This window comes from Rhipicephalus sanguineus, chromosome 4 (assembly GCF_013339695.2).
Source record: "Rhipicephalus sanguineus isolate Rsan-2018 chromosome 4, BIME_Rsan_1.4, whole genome shotgun sequence".
In the NCBI taxonomy this organism is placed as follows: Eukaryota; Metazoa; Arthropoda; class Arachnida; order Ixodida; family Ixodidae; genus Rhipicephalus; species Rhipicephalus sanguineus.
Genome location: NC_051179.1, coordinates 195,219,377 through 195,235,700, shown reverse-complemented (window position 1 = coordinate 195,235,700; position 16,324 = coordinate 195,219,377).

Genomic DNA, 16,324 nt, shown 5'->3' with positions numbered 1-16,324 from the left:
TCTTATTTAGCGCTCGACAGTCAACGCAGAAACGAACGGAGCAATCTTTTTTCTTGACTAAAACGACCGGAGAAGCCCAAGAACTGAAAGAGGGTCGTATTATATTTCGTGATAGCATGTCGTCAACTTGTTCTTCAATTACTTTCCTTTCGGACTGCGAAACACGATATGGCCGACGGCGTATAACTCCCGAACCGTCGGTTTCGATGCGGTGTACACCCACGGAAGTCTGACTCAGTGTTATGGTACAGCTAAAAGCGCCAGTAGCGCTTCAGACTGTGCAGATGTTAGGTCGGAACCGATCACTGCTCGCAAAGTGGAAGAACTCGAACCTGAAGCCGGTACAGATGATGAAGACGGGCAAAGTGCTGCGATGGAGATCAGTGGAGAGGCGTCTATCGTCGCCACAGTCGTCCCCTTGGGCAGCAGCATGGATTCTGCAGTTGTGTTGCAGGCAGGCAGAAGGGCGCGGCCACAGGACAGCCGGAGGAGACAAGAGGCGACGAGAATTCCGCACGAAGTACAGCGAGAAGAAGGGCCAGCTAGTGCGTCACAATCGGCTACATGGCTAGATGTGACAGCTACCACGAGTTCGTGACCAGGGGGCAGGACGCAGTGTTCAGCGACAGTTGAGTTGAAGATCGAGGGCGACGGGACCGTTATAGATGCATCCCTTGTATCCGTGATGTGAACGACGTTCTGTTTACATGATATAACCGCGGCGGCAGAATGTAGGAAGTCCCAGCCGAGGATAATTTCATGAATGCACGTGGGCAACACAATCGTCTCGATGTGGTGACATATGCCGTAATGAAGACACGAGCCGTAAACTGTCCGTCGGGTTGAATCTGTACGTTATTTGCGCCGCGCAACACAGGTCCTACGTAAGGTGTTCTGACTTTACGGAGCCGCAAGCACAAGTCACTACGCAAAACAGAAGTGGCGGCACCGGTATCAACAAGAGCTTGCACAGGAACACCTTCAATAATCACTGACAACATATTGCCAGCCCACTTCTTGTTTTATTTTGATGTTTTCTGGGTTTGACCAGCAAGGACGGTTATCAACGCTCGAGGCTGTTCGCGAAGCAGTGTTCGAGAAGCTTCTCATTGTAGTAGATCGTTTTGTTAAGATTTCGCGCCACCAGCGATATCGCTGGAAAGTTCGACAGCGCCTGTATAAAAGCCGACGCACTTGACCGCTTGTCAGTTGATCGACGGTCGACGCTCTGTTCGCCGCTATCAGTGTATTGCTGTAGTTTGACTTTCAGTTTTCGACCACAAGTTCGGCCAAATAAAAAGTTTCATCTCGGACGTGCTGACTGCTGCCTTCTTCGACGTCACGACCACATGACATCTGGTTCGTCCATGTTCCGGACGCCCCCGTCAAGCCGTGAACCAAGCCCGAGTCGCAAAGAAGACGTCGACGCCAAGGCCGAGCAGCGAGCAAGCCGCAGGCATCAAGGTCTACCGCCAGAGCACGGGCCTCTACCTGAAAAGACCAGGCAAACAAAGACCCGGAAAGCTGGGTCGAAGCCTACGACCGAGTCGTCGTTTACAATGACTGGACCAGCGAAGACAAGCTACGGCATGTCTACTTCGCCATGCACGACGCCGCTCGCACCTGGTTCGAGAACCAAGAGCGAACCCTGACAATGTGGGACACATTTCGCACCAGGTTCCTCGCTACATTCACGAGCGTCATCCGCAAGGAGAGGGCCGAAGCGCTCTTTGAAACCCGTTCGCAGCTGGCAAACGAAAACGTGGTGCTCTTCACAGAAGAGATGACCAGACTCTTCCGCCACGCCGACCCTGAAATGCCGGAAGACAAGAAAGTTCGCTTCCTCATGCGAGGAGTAAAGCAGGAGCTGTTCGCGGGTCTGATGTGGAACACACCGAGTACTGTGCAGGAATTCATCGCCGAAGCGACGACGATTGAAAAGACGCTGGAGATGCGCACCCGACAATTAAATCGCCGCTCCACGCCAGCTCACGCAGAAGTTCAATCATTCTGCTCCGACGACCTTCGTGAAACGATTCGCGTGATCGTGCGGGAGGAACTGCGAAAGCTTTTACCCCCGCCGCAGCATGAAGTGGATTCAATCGCCGACGTTGTCCGCGAGGAAGTCCGGCAATCGCTTGGAATTCCCGAAGCACCGCAGGCTCAGCCGGAAGCCATGAGCTATGCTGCTGCAGCCCTACGCAACGCCCCCCCTTCCTCGCCCGCGTCAAGACGCCGCGCCGCCGCAGCAGTTCCGCCGTCAGGCACCGCCGCCACCACCACCGACGCCATACCGCCCGCCGACAGGACAAGGATGCACCCCCCGAAAGACCGACGTTTGGCGTGCCCCTGACAACCGCCCGCTCTGCTACCACTGCGGGGAGGCCGGCCACACGTACCGCCGCTGTACAGATGGGGCTACACAGATTCGCCATCAACGCGCCGCGCCCGCAGCCAGGCGAACGGCCTCGCGACATTGACGACTACCTCACCGGAACACAGTGGCAAGAACGACGACCTTCCCGCTCGCCGTCGCCCGGCCGCTACATTTCACCGCACCGCCGGCAGTACACTGGCTCAAACCGGGGCCGGTCGCCTAGCCCGTCTCCGGAAAACTAAGGGCAGCAACCGATGGGGGTGCGGTTGATGTACGACGAAATGCCGAAGATCCTCCGCGGCCGCCGACGACGACAACGCGACGAGACCTTCAGACGACGCAAACCGGACGGAACCTTCACGATGAAACTTCGCTACCCGAAGAAAACCTGACGACGCAACGTCGAAACAGCGGGACAAATCGACGAAGCCGTGATCCAACGCCACGACCTAACCGCAACGCAAGACGACGAACTAGCGACCTCGATGCTCTTATCGACAGCCACAGCGTCACAGCTCTCGTCGACACCGGAGCCGACTATTCCGTCGTCAGTGGGCCATTCGCCACCAAGCTGAAGAAAGTAAAGACCGCTTGGAGTGGACGCGAAATCCGGACAGCTGGAGGCCACCTGATAACGCCGATTGGTGTCTGCACGGCGAGTCATAATCAATAACCGGACTTATCCTGCGAGCTCTGTAATCCTACAAAACTGCTCCAGGGATGTGATACTCGGAATGGACTTCCTAAGTGACCACAGCGCCGTCATCGACATGAGGTCTGAGTCGATAACACTAACCTCCGACGAAGCGCTCCCGCCCCACGCGACGCCAGGGAACCATGCACTGAATGTGATAGAAGAGCAGGTGACTGTTCCGCCTCGCTCCAGTGTCATTATTTCCGTCGGCACAGAAAAACCTGCGAACCTTGAAGGCGTAATCGACGGCGATCAGCAACTACTCCCGAACCGTCAAATTTGCGTCGCAAGAGGTATCGCCGAGCTGCATGACGGAAAAGCAAAGGTACTGCTGACAAACCTCAGCCACGAATATAGGCATGGGTACGACGGTTGCCTACATCGACGAATGTAGCCGCCAGCGCTGCTTTCGCCCTCTTCGATGCTGCCGAACCTGCTTCGACGAATAGAGGTTCCGAAACGGATTTTGACGTCAACCCGAGCCTTCCGAAGGTCAAGCAAGACCAGCTCAAAGCCCTGCTCCTGAAATACAAGGACTGTTTCTCATCGTCATCGCGGGTCCGACAAACGCCCCTTGCTAAGCACCGCATTAAAACAGAAGAAAATTCTAGACCACTCCGACAGAGCCCCTACAGAGTTTCGACGCGAGAACGTGGGGCCATAAAGAAACAAGTCGACGAAATGCTACGCGACAATATCATCCAGCCTTCAAAGAGTCCGTGGGCGTCACCCGTGGCGTTAGTGAAGAAGAAGGACGGGACACTGCGCCTCTGCGTTGATTATCGGCGCCTGAATAAAATCACGAAGAAGGACGTGTACCCCTCCCACGGATAGACGACACCCTGGATCGACTTCACAACGCGACGTACTTTTCGTCGATGGACCTCAAGACTGGCTATTGGCAGATAAAAGTAGACGAAAGAGACCGAGAAAAGACCGCTTTTATAACACCCGACGGCCTCTTTGAGTTCAAGGTCATGCCTTTCGATCTTTGCTCGGCACCTGCGACGTTCCAGCGCGTCATGGACACCGTACTGGCCGGATTGAAGTGGCAGACGTGCCTTGTGTATTTGGACGACGTCGTTGTGTTTTCCTCGACCTTCGACGAGCATCTCCGGCGGCTTGAGGCAGTACTTCAAGCAATCAGTTTCAGTTTCAGTTTCAGTTTATTTAGCAATCTTTTTTTTTTCAGCAATCATGTTAAAGCACAATGTTAAGGTACAATGAATTCAATATTGTCATACAATAGTAATGGTCAACACAAAACAAAATGCAAATCAGATTAAAAAAGTGAAAAAAAAAGATGCAAGGACAGGAATTAAAAGCTGCTAAAATGCAGCTTGACGGGATTCCTGACCCTAAGCAGATTGACCGCAGACATGTGGTCATGTAGAAAAAAAAATACAAGCAGGTAAACAGGAAAAGTACAAGGAAGCATAACACAAGCAAGCAAAATATCAGTAAAATTAGCACCAAATTTCAACTGCAGAGATAGTGTAAAAAAAATCGACAAACACTGAAGAATACGGTATAAATATGGGAGAATAATGTGAGAAAAAATTGAAATGAACACAACTATATATATATATATATATACAAGAAACACTACATTGAAACGGTATGCATACCGAAAACACAAGTACATGAAACAGCTCATGTTTGTAGATGTACATATGAAAAGAAAAATATGCACTTCTAATCAAACAAAATATCAAATGGAATATGGTACTATCACATAATACCATAGTGAAATGAACTGTCTCTGAAATAACATTCAGAGACAGTGTCTGGGGCTACTAATTAAATATTCTTTCCACTGCTTGTTTGTCAGCGTGTCAGGCGTAATGCCTTTGTTGTTCAGATAATTCAAAAGTTTGGCATTATATGCTTAAGACTTTTAAGGCCATAATTCGTTCGCGAAAACGGTATGTGCCATGTGTCTCTTTTTCTTATGTTGTAAGGTGTTGCGGATGACTCTTTTAGCTGACACAGTGTCAGAAAATTGTTTTTACTTTTCAAACCATGTTTGTATTTAGCAAGAAGATTGAAAGTACAGTTTTCTACTTGGAGCACGTTAAATGTTGTGAATAATGTTGACGTATGAGCGTCGTATGGAACACCTGCGATATGTCGTATTGCCTTCTTCTGTAGCCTGATCAATTTTAGTTTGTTCTTTTGCGTGGTGTTTCCCCACACGAGGGTACAGTAATTGATGTGCGAGTGAAATAAGGCATTATAAATAAGGAGTTTAACTTTTGGAGAAACTATATCTCGGAATTTTGAAAGCACTCCACATGCCTTGGCAAGCTTTTTGGCAACATCATACACATGCGAATCCCAGTTTAAGTCTTCACTGAAAGTGACCCCCAATATTTTAACGTCTTGTACAATACCAATCAATACCAGTCCAGACCTCTGGACTGACCCTGAAACCAGAAAAGTGCCGATTCGCATACGACGAGCTTCTGTTTCTGGGTCATGTGATCAGCAAGTCTGGAGTGCGCCCAGACCCGCGGAAAACAGCTGCCATCGCCGACTTCGCGCCACCCACCGACAAGAAGGCCGTGCGCCGATTTCTCGGCTTACGCGCCTAATACAGACGCTTCGTCAAAAACTTTTCACGGGTCGCCGAACCACTGACGCTTCTCACGAAGACTAACGTGGAATTCAGGTGGGAAACGGCGCAAGCGCAAGCATTTCAAGAACTTAAACGACGCCTGCAGACGCCACCCATACTTGCGCATTTCGAGGATGACGCCGATACGGAAATACACACCGACGCAAGCAGCGTAGGACTCGGTGCCGTCCTTGTGCAAAAGACTCACGGGCTTGAAAGGGTTATCAGTTATGCTAGCCGGTCACTATCCAAGGCAGAAGCCAACTATTCCACAACAGAAAAGGAATGCCTTGCCATCATCTGGGCTACATCAAAATTTCGCCCCTACCTCTATAGCAGGCCCTTCAAAGTTGTCAGTGACCATCACGCCTTATGTTGGCTAGCTAACTTGAAGGACCCTTCAGGTCGTCTCGCACGATGGAATCTGAGGCTTCAAGAATTCGACATTACCGTCGTGTACAAGTCCGGACGAAAACACTCTGACGCCGACTGCCTGTCCCGAGCCCCCGTCGACGCGCCGCCGCAAGAGGACGACGACGACTGCTTCCTCGGAACTATAAGTGCCGACGACTTCACCGAAAGGCAACGAGCCGACGCGGAAATGGGGGGCCTTATGGAGTACCTCGTGTGCAAGAACGCCGTTGTTCCGAAGGTATTCAAGCGAGCACTGGCGTCGTTTTTCTTACGGAACGGCGTTCTCATGAAGAACTTTTCGCCACTTCGAAACGACTACCTCCTTGTCGTGCCCTCATCATTGCGACCAGAGGTCCTCCAGGCCCTACACGACGACCCGACGGCTGGGCACCTCGGTGTTTCCCGCACGCTCGCCAGAATACAGGAAAAATACTACTGGCCACACCTTGCTGACAACGTCTTTAAGACTTGCCGAGATTGCCAGCGACGGAAGACACCGCCGCCTAGGCCCGCGGGACTTCTGCAGCCAATCGAACCACCTCACCGGCCGTTCCAGCAAATCGGGATGGACCTACTGGGGCCGTTCCCGACGTCGACTTCCGGCAACAAGTGGATCGTCGTAGCAACTGACTACCTCACCCGCTACGCCGAGACAAAGGCCTTGCCCAAAGGCAGTGCCGCCGAGGTAGCCAAGTTCTTCGTGGAGAACATCGTCTTGCGTCATGGCGCCCCAGAGGTCCTCATCACAGACAGAGGTACCGCCTTCACTGCGGACCTAACTCAGGCGATCTTAAAATACAGCGAGACGAGCCACCGCCGCACCACCGCCTACCACCCGTAGACTAATGGCCTCACCGAGCGTCTAAATAAGATCATCACCAACATGCTGGCCATGTACGTCGACGCTGAGCACAAGACGTGGGACGCCGTCCTTCCGTACGTGACCTTCGCTTACAACACGGCCGTCCAAGAAACGACGCAGATGACACCGTACAAGTTAGTCTACGGCAGGAACCCGTCGACGACACTCGACGCCATGTTACCAAACGTCACCGACGAAGAAAACCTCGACGCCACCGCTTACTTACAACGTGCCGAGGAAGCTCGCCAGCTCGCCCGCCTGCGCATCAAGACCCAGCAGCACACCGACAGCCGTAGCTACAATCTTCGACGACGCTTCGTGGAATACCATCCCAGCGACCGTGTCTGGGTCTGGACACCGATACGTCGACGTGGGCTTAGCGAAAAACTCCTTCGGCGATACTTCGGACCATACAAGGTTCTTCGACGTCTCAGCGCTCTTGACTACGAGGTCATCCCGGACGGCATTACAAACTCCCAGCGACGTCGCGCACGACCTGAAGTCGTCCATGTCGTGCGCCTTAAGCCGTTTTTTGCACGTTAGCGAACCTGGGGACTCTTCTTTTACCTTTTTTATTGTAATTTATTTATGTATGCACTTGTTTTTTTTTCTCTTTGTTCTTTCACAAGCATCGGGACGATGCTTTTTCAGAGGGGGGCAATGCCACGCCCACTTTTTGTTTTATTTTGACGCTTTTTGGGTTTGACCAGCAAGGACGGTTATCAACGCTCGAGGCTGTCCGCGAAGCAGTGTTTGAGAAGCTTCTCGATTGTAGTAGATCGTTTTGTTAAGATTTCGTGCCGCACGCGAATGTTCCAGCTTTATCGAGAGATAACGCCGCCACCAGCGATATCGCTGGAAAGTTCGATCATCATCATCAGCCCGTCTACGCACACTGCAGGGCAAAGGCCTCTCCCATGTTCCGCCAATCAACCCGGTCCTGTGCTTTCTGCTGCCACGTTATACCTACAAACTTCCTAATCTCATCTACCCACCTAATTTTCGGTCTCCCCCTCACGCGTTTGCCATCTCTTGGAATCCAGTCAGTTACCCTTAATGACCACCGGTTATCCTGCCGACGTGCTACGTGCCCGGCCCATATCCATTTCTTCTTCTTGATTTCAACTATGATATCCTTAACCCCCGTTTGTTCCCTGACCCACTCTGCTCTCTTCCTGTCTCTTAAGGTTACACCTATCATTTTCCTTTCCATTGCTAGCTGCGTCGTCCTCAATTTAAGTTGAACCCTCTTTGTAAGTCTCCAGGTTTCTGCTCCGTAGGTAAGTACTGCTAAGATGCAGCTGTTATATACCTTCCTCTTGAGGGATAGTGGTAGACTACCATTCATGATTTGATAATGCTTGCCGAATGAGCCCCATCCCATCCTTATTCTTCTAGTTATTTCACTCTCATGGTTCGGCTCCGCGGTTACTACCTGTCCTAAGTAGACATACTCCTTTACAACTTCGAGTGTCTCGCCACGTATCGCAAAGCGCTGTTCTCTGCCAAGATTGTTCCACATTACTTTAGTTTGATGCATATTAATTTTCAGACCTACTCTTCTACTTTCCGTATCCAGTTCAGTAATCATGAGCTGTAATTCGTCTCCCGCGTTACTCATCAATGCAATGTCATCAGCGAATCGCAGGTTACTGAGATACTCTCCATTAACTCTTATTCCTAATTCTTCCCAATCTAGGGCCCTGAAAACCTCCTGTAAACACGCGGTGAATAGCATTGGAGAGATCGTGTCCCTGCCGTACGCCCTTCTTTATTCGGATTCTGTTGCTTTCTTTATGGAGGACTATAGTGGCTGTGGATCAGCTGTAGATTTCTTCCATTATGTTTATATAAAGTTCGATAGCGCCTGTATAAAAGCCGACGCACTTGACCTCTTGTCAGTTGATCGACGGTCGACGCTATCAGTGTATTGCTGTAGTTTGACTTTCAGTTTCTCGGCCACAAGTTCGGCCAAATAAAGAGTTTCATCTCGGACGTGCTGACTGCTGCCTTCTTCGACGTCACGACCACGTGATAATATTGGCCGGTCGGACAGGAGGTAATTTTGGTGGTCGACAGGATGCAGTTTTCCCTCCAAAAACTGCAATCCTTAGTTTTCCGAATGCTGGTCAACAAGGCGGGAGACGGGGCGAAGCGGTGATGCACAGCGGCGGTAGGGCGAAGGAGATCGTCGTCTAGGGGAACGGGAGTCCTGACGTTGACGCGCGCACGCTGGAGGAGACGGAGACCGGTGCTGCGTGTACGAATAGGAATCTGGCCAATAAGGATCGGGTCTTCGGATCCGGTCTTGCTCGAAGTCAGCATAACCTCGCCGTTCATGCTGCTGGCGGCGACGGCAGTAACGGGATATGTGGCCACGTATACCGCAGTAAAAACAGACGGGACTATGTGAACGCCACTCAGAATGTGAAGGTGCATGTGGTGCTCTGACGCCCACTGAAGCCAAATGGCCACAGGCAGAGTCAGGAGGCCCAGATGTGACGGCAGCAGGAGGTATTGCAGCAATATCGGCGTATGTGGGCATCAAACGTGTTGTTTGAGCAACCGATGCCGTCGGTGTCGTCATGGCTGCCATATCAGCGTACAGGGGTATCAGGCGTGCTGGTGGAGCGACAGGTGCTGTCGGTGACGTCATGGCTGCCAACTGCTGCTTCACTAGGTTGCGCAGGTCGAAAGGTGCCGATGGAGTGGATCCAACAGTGAATTGCGTCTGTGCCTGTTGTTGAAGTTCTTCGCGGATGATGGTGCGGATGAGGGCTCGTAAGTCAGAGTGAGGCGTAAGGTGCGGATCGCTGTCTTGCTGAAGACGCAGGGACTGCAGCTCGTCTAGGCGCTGGCATGTCGAAGTAATGTCCTCTACTGCTGTAGGGTTCTGAACAGCCAAGGCGCTTGAACGCGATCGTGCCTATTCCTTTGAGGAGGTGCGAACGCGCTCGGCTTCCGTCATTTCGCTGTTCGCACGACGGCAGAGGGCCAAGACATCCTCGATGTACGAGATGTACGACTCGTGTTCGAGTTGAACACGCGCAACCAGCTTTTGTTGTGCGATCTCGGAACGACCCGATGAGCATGCGAAGATTTGTCGCAGCTTGATGGTAAAAGCGGACCAATCGGCGAAGTCACTTTCATGGTTAAAATACCGCGTTTTTGCCACACCGGTGAGATAGAATGCGACATACGTCAACTTCTCGGCTTCGGTCCACCGATTGACTGAACTCACGCGGTTGTAAATGTCGAGCCAGTAGTCGACGTCGTCCCCGCGGAGACCCGCGAACACGGGTGGTTCGCGTTGAAGGCTTATTACAGTGGACGATGGGCGGGCAGCCGGAGGCATCGGTGTTGTAGCGTTAGGACTAGCGGTTTGGTCCGATGGCTGCATAGCTGTAGGGGTGGCCGGGAGCAAGCGGCGACCGGATTGTAGCTCCAGGTAGGACGGGAACACAGGAGGACGTCGGGATCTTGACGAACCTCCACGACTGTGAAAGACGCAGGACGACCGGACCAGAGAACGCCAGCAGAACAGTTTATTGCGCCGTGTCTGCCTCGGCACAAAACATGAGGAAGAACAGGCTTAGAATATATATTGTAGTGACGAAGAGTGGGAGTGGCACGGAAGCTCGGGATCGAGGGCGAAGGAGAAGACGACAACGAAATAGAACAACCTGCCCGCAGCAAGGGTGCTGTCTCTGTGTCGTTCCTTTACAATAGCGCAGCCGCAAACTGCCGACTCCAACATCCCTGCGTCCACTACACTCCGAAGTGGACGAGTACTCACGGACTTGCCACCGACCACGGACGGCGTCCAGGCCTCCACGGCGGCTCCGCGTCATGATTGCGGCGAAGCGATTTCTTAAGCCTTCTCGATGTTCGCTCAAGAGCTCAAGACGTCCGGCTTTGGGTGCGCCCCACTTGCATCGTGCAGTGAGAAAGAAATTCCATGTTTTCATGGGTTTAAGGATGACCCCGCGAGCCGGGTAAGCGTCGTAAACTCGGTTGCTCTTAAACACTCTTGGAGTGACACAATCAAGAAATCCGTCGCCGAAGGACGTCTGCGAGGATCCGCCCAAGCATGGCATCGATTCGAAGGCAGCGCTTACACTACATGGCCGACATGAGCGCGGCCCTGACGTCCGCGTTTGAGCCGCTTCCGAGCACTTATGACGATCGTTTCATGACCATGCGGTCACGCCGACAAGGTGCAACGTCGCAACTTACATCTACGACAAGCTGTGCCTTTTACAAGCTTGCGGCATACTCTGGACCTCCTCAGCAGCCAGGCAGTACGTCATCGACGGGATCCTTGACTCGACGCACGCGGCCGTCCACTTTTGTACGCCAGACAGTGGAGTTGCAGGACACTTCTCATCGGCGTGCGGCTACAGTTTCCCCAAAGGAGCCGGCTCCACCGAGACGTGGATGCTACACGTGTGGGCGCTTCGGGCATGGGTATAAAAACTGCCCACAAAGCCAGCCTCAGGCCATACAATATCAAGCACGCCCACTTCCCACCCTCATGGTCCGCGTCGACGTCATCGGAGAACTGACGGCTCTCGTCGATACCGGAGCACAGCGTACGGCATTGCTTCTACACCACGCCCCAGGAGTAATAATAATAATAATATCTGGGGTTTAACAGTCCCAAAACCACGATATGATTATGAGAGACGCCGTAGTGGAGGGCTCCGGAAATTTCGACCACCTGGGGTTCTTTAACGTGCACCTAAATCTAAGTACACGGGCCTCGGACATTTTCGCCTCCATCGAAAATGCAGCCGCCGCGGCCAGGATTCGATCCCGCGACCTTCGCGTCAGCAGTCGAGCGCCATAACCACTAGACCACCGTGGCGGGGCACCACGCCCCAGGAGATCTCCAGCCTTGGACTGAGCCACCGCTGCGGGGCCTCGGTGGCGACGTACTACCGGTCGGTGCCCTAAACCTGCAGATCAACACCGAGGCCGGCCGCAAGTTCTTGTCCTCTGTGCCCGTGTTCGAAGACTTGCCGGCAGACATAGTCTTGGGGGCCGACTACCTTTTCTCCGGGGATGTGCGCCTCACTGTGGAAGGAAGTAGCGTCAGCCTCCGTCCCGTAGCCCCAAGTACGCCTCCGGCCCAACCAGGTGAGCTGACAACACCACTTATACTCCCCGCTATACTCGAGAGGCACGCGCCGCTCTTCGCTGATACTACTGATCAGCTCCCCGGTACTAGCATGCTGGAGCACGATATTATAACCGACAACCATCCGCCCGTGTCCGTACCGTTACGTAGATACGCCGTACGAGAGCGTACTGTAATCGACCAACAATTGCAAGAAATGCTAACCGTTAACATCATCAGGCCGTCTGCTAGCCCGTGGGCAGCACCTTTGTCCTAGTCCGTAAAAAGGACGGCAATCTCCGATTCTGTGTCGACTACCGAGAGTTGAACAAACACACCATACCAGACTCGCACCCGCTGCCACGCATTGACGATACTATGGACGCCGTACGAAATGCCAGGTTCTTTTCGTCACTAGACCAGAAGGCAGGGTATTGGCAGATAAACGTGGCTGAAGAAGATAAGTTTAAGACGGCCTTCCGGACTCCATCTGCCTTGTACGAATTTAACCGGATGCCTTTCCGTCTGCGAACTGCCCCAAGCACATTTCAGCGTGCCATGAACACGGTGTTGGGCACGCTGATAGACCATGCCTGTGTCGTTTACCTCGACGACATTTTAGTCATCGGGGAAACAGAAAAACAACATCTGCAAAATCCCGACACAATACTGCAGAGGTTGCATAACACCGGCTTTCGACTTAACCGCGAGAAGTGCCAGTTCGGGTTGACGACGATATCATATCTCGGTTATCGGATATCTCGTAATGGCGTACGACCCTTGCCTGAACACATAGACGCCGTCGCCAAATACCCTGCACCAACATCTATTAACAGCTCGAGGTATTCCTCGGCATGGCGTCATACCTGCGCAAGTTCGTGCCGAGCTTCGCGTCAACTGCCTGCTCCACTCACGGACTTACTGAAGAAAGGCGCTCAATTTCAATGGGGTCCTTCGCAGGATAACGCCTTCCAAACCCTCAAACACCAGCTTACGCATAGCCCGGTGCTCTGCCACTTTAATGAAGATTGGGTGAGAGAAGTGCATACTGATGCTAGTCAGATTGGCCTAGGGGCAGTTTTGCTTCAACGTGACACAAGTGGGCGCGGGCACGTCATCTGCTACGCCAGTCGTAAACTCTCGGACGCGGAAGATCATTATCATTCGAATGAACTGGAGTGTTTGGCCATAGTGTGGAGTGTGGATGAAAAGGTCCGCCACTACTTGTTTGGCCGACACTTCACGGTGGTAACAGACAACTCCGCGATTGCATGGATGTTCCAGAACCGGCACCTCAAACACAAGTTTGCCCGATGAATTGTTCGGCTCCAGGACTACACGTACGACATCCGTCACCGTGCTGGAGCACAAAATCAGCTGGCGGACGCTTTGTCGCGAAATCCGATCGAGGAATCCTCCCTACGGAATCCAGAAAGCTGGATCATGTTTTCTCAACAGGACGTGACGAAGGCCCAACGCGGCGATGAAGGTCTCGTATCCGTTATAGACTCCATTGAGGATACAGGACACAATGCCAAGTTTGTCTTACGTGATGGTACGTTGTATCGTCGTCACTGGGCCGATAAGAGTGACGAGCGTCATCTCCTGGTTATTCCTGACTCCTTACGGTCGAGCATATTACGTGCCATCCATGACAGCCCAGAAAGAGGCCATGTCGGCTATCGAGACACCTTACGCAAGGCACAAGAACGATTTTGGTGGCCGAAAATGTATAAAAGTGTGCGTTCGTATGTTGCCAGTTCCGAGGTGTGTCAACAACAGAAACGACGTCCCGGAGGCCAACATGGATTTTTTACGCCGATTAAGCCTCCGGAGACAATTTTCCACACGTTGGGCATAGACCACATCGGGCTTCTTCCAATGACGGCAGCGGGTAATCTTTATATCATACTCGCTGTGGATCACTTGTCCAAGTTTGTAGAGGTCGCGGCCGTGCCTTCGCTTGCTGCTAGCTACGTCATCCGATTCTTGCGAGAGCGCTTCGAATGGCGACACGGTCTTCCTAAGAAGTTGATTTCCGATCGGTCGACCACCTTCCGCAGTCGCGAGCTCCGCACTTATCTATAGCAAGTAGGAGTTGAGCATCACTTCGCGTCGGCATACCATCCACAGGCGAACGGACTGACGGAAAGGTCGAACCAGACTATCCTGGCTCGACTCCCACCGTACTGTAAGAATCCCAAACGAGGGGAAGCCGACTGGGATGACCATCTCCAAGCGGCTGCATACGCAGTGAAAACAGCGGCACACAGCTCTGCAGGAGCTTGCCTCGACGAGATTGTCTACGGCCAGCTCCCGCAACTGAATGCTACATTCGGTGTGGACACTCCCGTCAAAGTTGGGAGTTCCGCTGCACGCCACACACTTTGTCGCGATATCCGTATGGAGGCACGCAGGAGTATTGCACAGGCTCAACAGGCGCAAAAGCGGTACTACGACAGACGCCACCGTCCGGTGCCGAAATATAGTATAGGCGACGAGGTGTGGCTACAGCGAGGTGCTCCATCGTCTTCAGACAAACTGCGCCCAAAGTACGAAGGCCCGTTCATTATTTCCGAGCGCTTAGCAGAGAACACGTGGCGAGTACGATCCACGGCTTCTGATGCACGCACGGACAAGAGAAAATGAAATAACTTTGCTGTGCATGTGTCGCGAATGAGAACTGTGTCCGTCAACAAACGTGACGATGTCTTACGCGCTTTTCTTGCAGGAGTAAACCAGTTGCAGCGTGGCCTAGTGTAGTGACGAAGAGTGGCACGGAAGCTCGAGTCGAGAACGAGGGCGAAGGAGAAGAAGACGACAACAAAATAGAACAGCCTGCCCGCAGCAAGGGTGCTGTCTCTGTGTCGTTATATATATATATATTGTTAAGGTGTTTAATAGACAGCACTCAACGACAATGAGTAATGGCGACAGTCACGGCAAGGCACGAACTCCCTGCGCGAGCGGCGTTCTTTCTCAAGCAACCAAAAAGGACGACCCACTAGAAGGCGCTGGAGAGGGAAACCCATTACCATGTCCCAAGGCTTCTCTACAATTACCCCGGGTACGAAAAGGGAGCCGTCCGGCGACCTAACAGCTCGTCACTATGAGTGGGTCATAGTAGGCCTTGAGGCGCTCCACGTTGACAATGTCGCGCCCTCGACGGCGCATGTCCGAAGCTGGTTCGGTGGGTTCGATCAAGTAGTTGACCGGGGATGTGCGCTCGACGACCCGGTATGGGCCTTCGTATTTCGGCAGCAGTTTTGAAGAGAGGCCACTTGCAGTGGTAGGGACCGAGAGCCATACGAGCGCTCCAGGGGAGGAACGTGGGCTCAGAAGTGGTGGTGCCGTCGCGAATGCTCTTCTGCAGCTCTTGTTCCTGCGTCGTAAATGTCTTGGCAAGCTCGCGACACTCTTCAGCGAGCCTGGCTGTGTCAGAAATAGGCGCACACTCAGATGAATCCGGCTTGTATGGAAGTATCGTGTCGATGGTGTGCGACGGGTGCCTTCCGTACAGTAAGAAGAACGGTGAAAAACCAGTAGTGCTCTGAGGGGCGGTGTTATAGGCGTATGTGACGAAGGGCAGAATGGCATCCCAGTTGGTGTGATCGGCGGCGACGTACATTGACAGCATGTCGCCGAGCGTGCGGTTAAAGCGTTCGGTTAGGCCATTCGTCTGCGGGTGGTAAGCAGTAGTTTTGCGGTGAACAGCATGGCACTCTTTCAGAATGGCTTCCACGACTTCCGATAGGAAGACACGGCCTCGATCGCTGAGAAGCTCTTGGGGTGGACCGTGACGCAGTATGAATCGGTGTAGTAGGAAGGAGGCAACATCGCGCGCTGTAGCCGCTGGGAGGGCGGCGGTTTCGGCGTATCGCGTTAGATGGTCAACAGCGACGATGGCCCAGCGGTTACCAGCCGAAGTCAGAGGAAGTGGTCCACACAAATCGATGCCCACGCGCCCGAACGGACGGTTAGGGCAAGGTAATGGTTGTAGACCTGCTGGCGACACGTGCGCTGCAGGTTTTCGGCGTTGGCAATCGAGGCAGGAGCGAACGAACTTCTGCACGTAGCGGTACATCCCACGCCAGAAGTATCGTTGTCGAATGCGGTGGTAAGTTTTGGATACCCCAGAGTGCGCGCATTGCGGGTCAGAGTGGAAGGCCTCGCATATATCAGAACGCAGACTGCGGGGTATCACTAGTAGCCACTGGCGGCCGTCGGCGTTGTAATTGCGT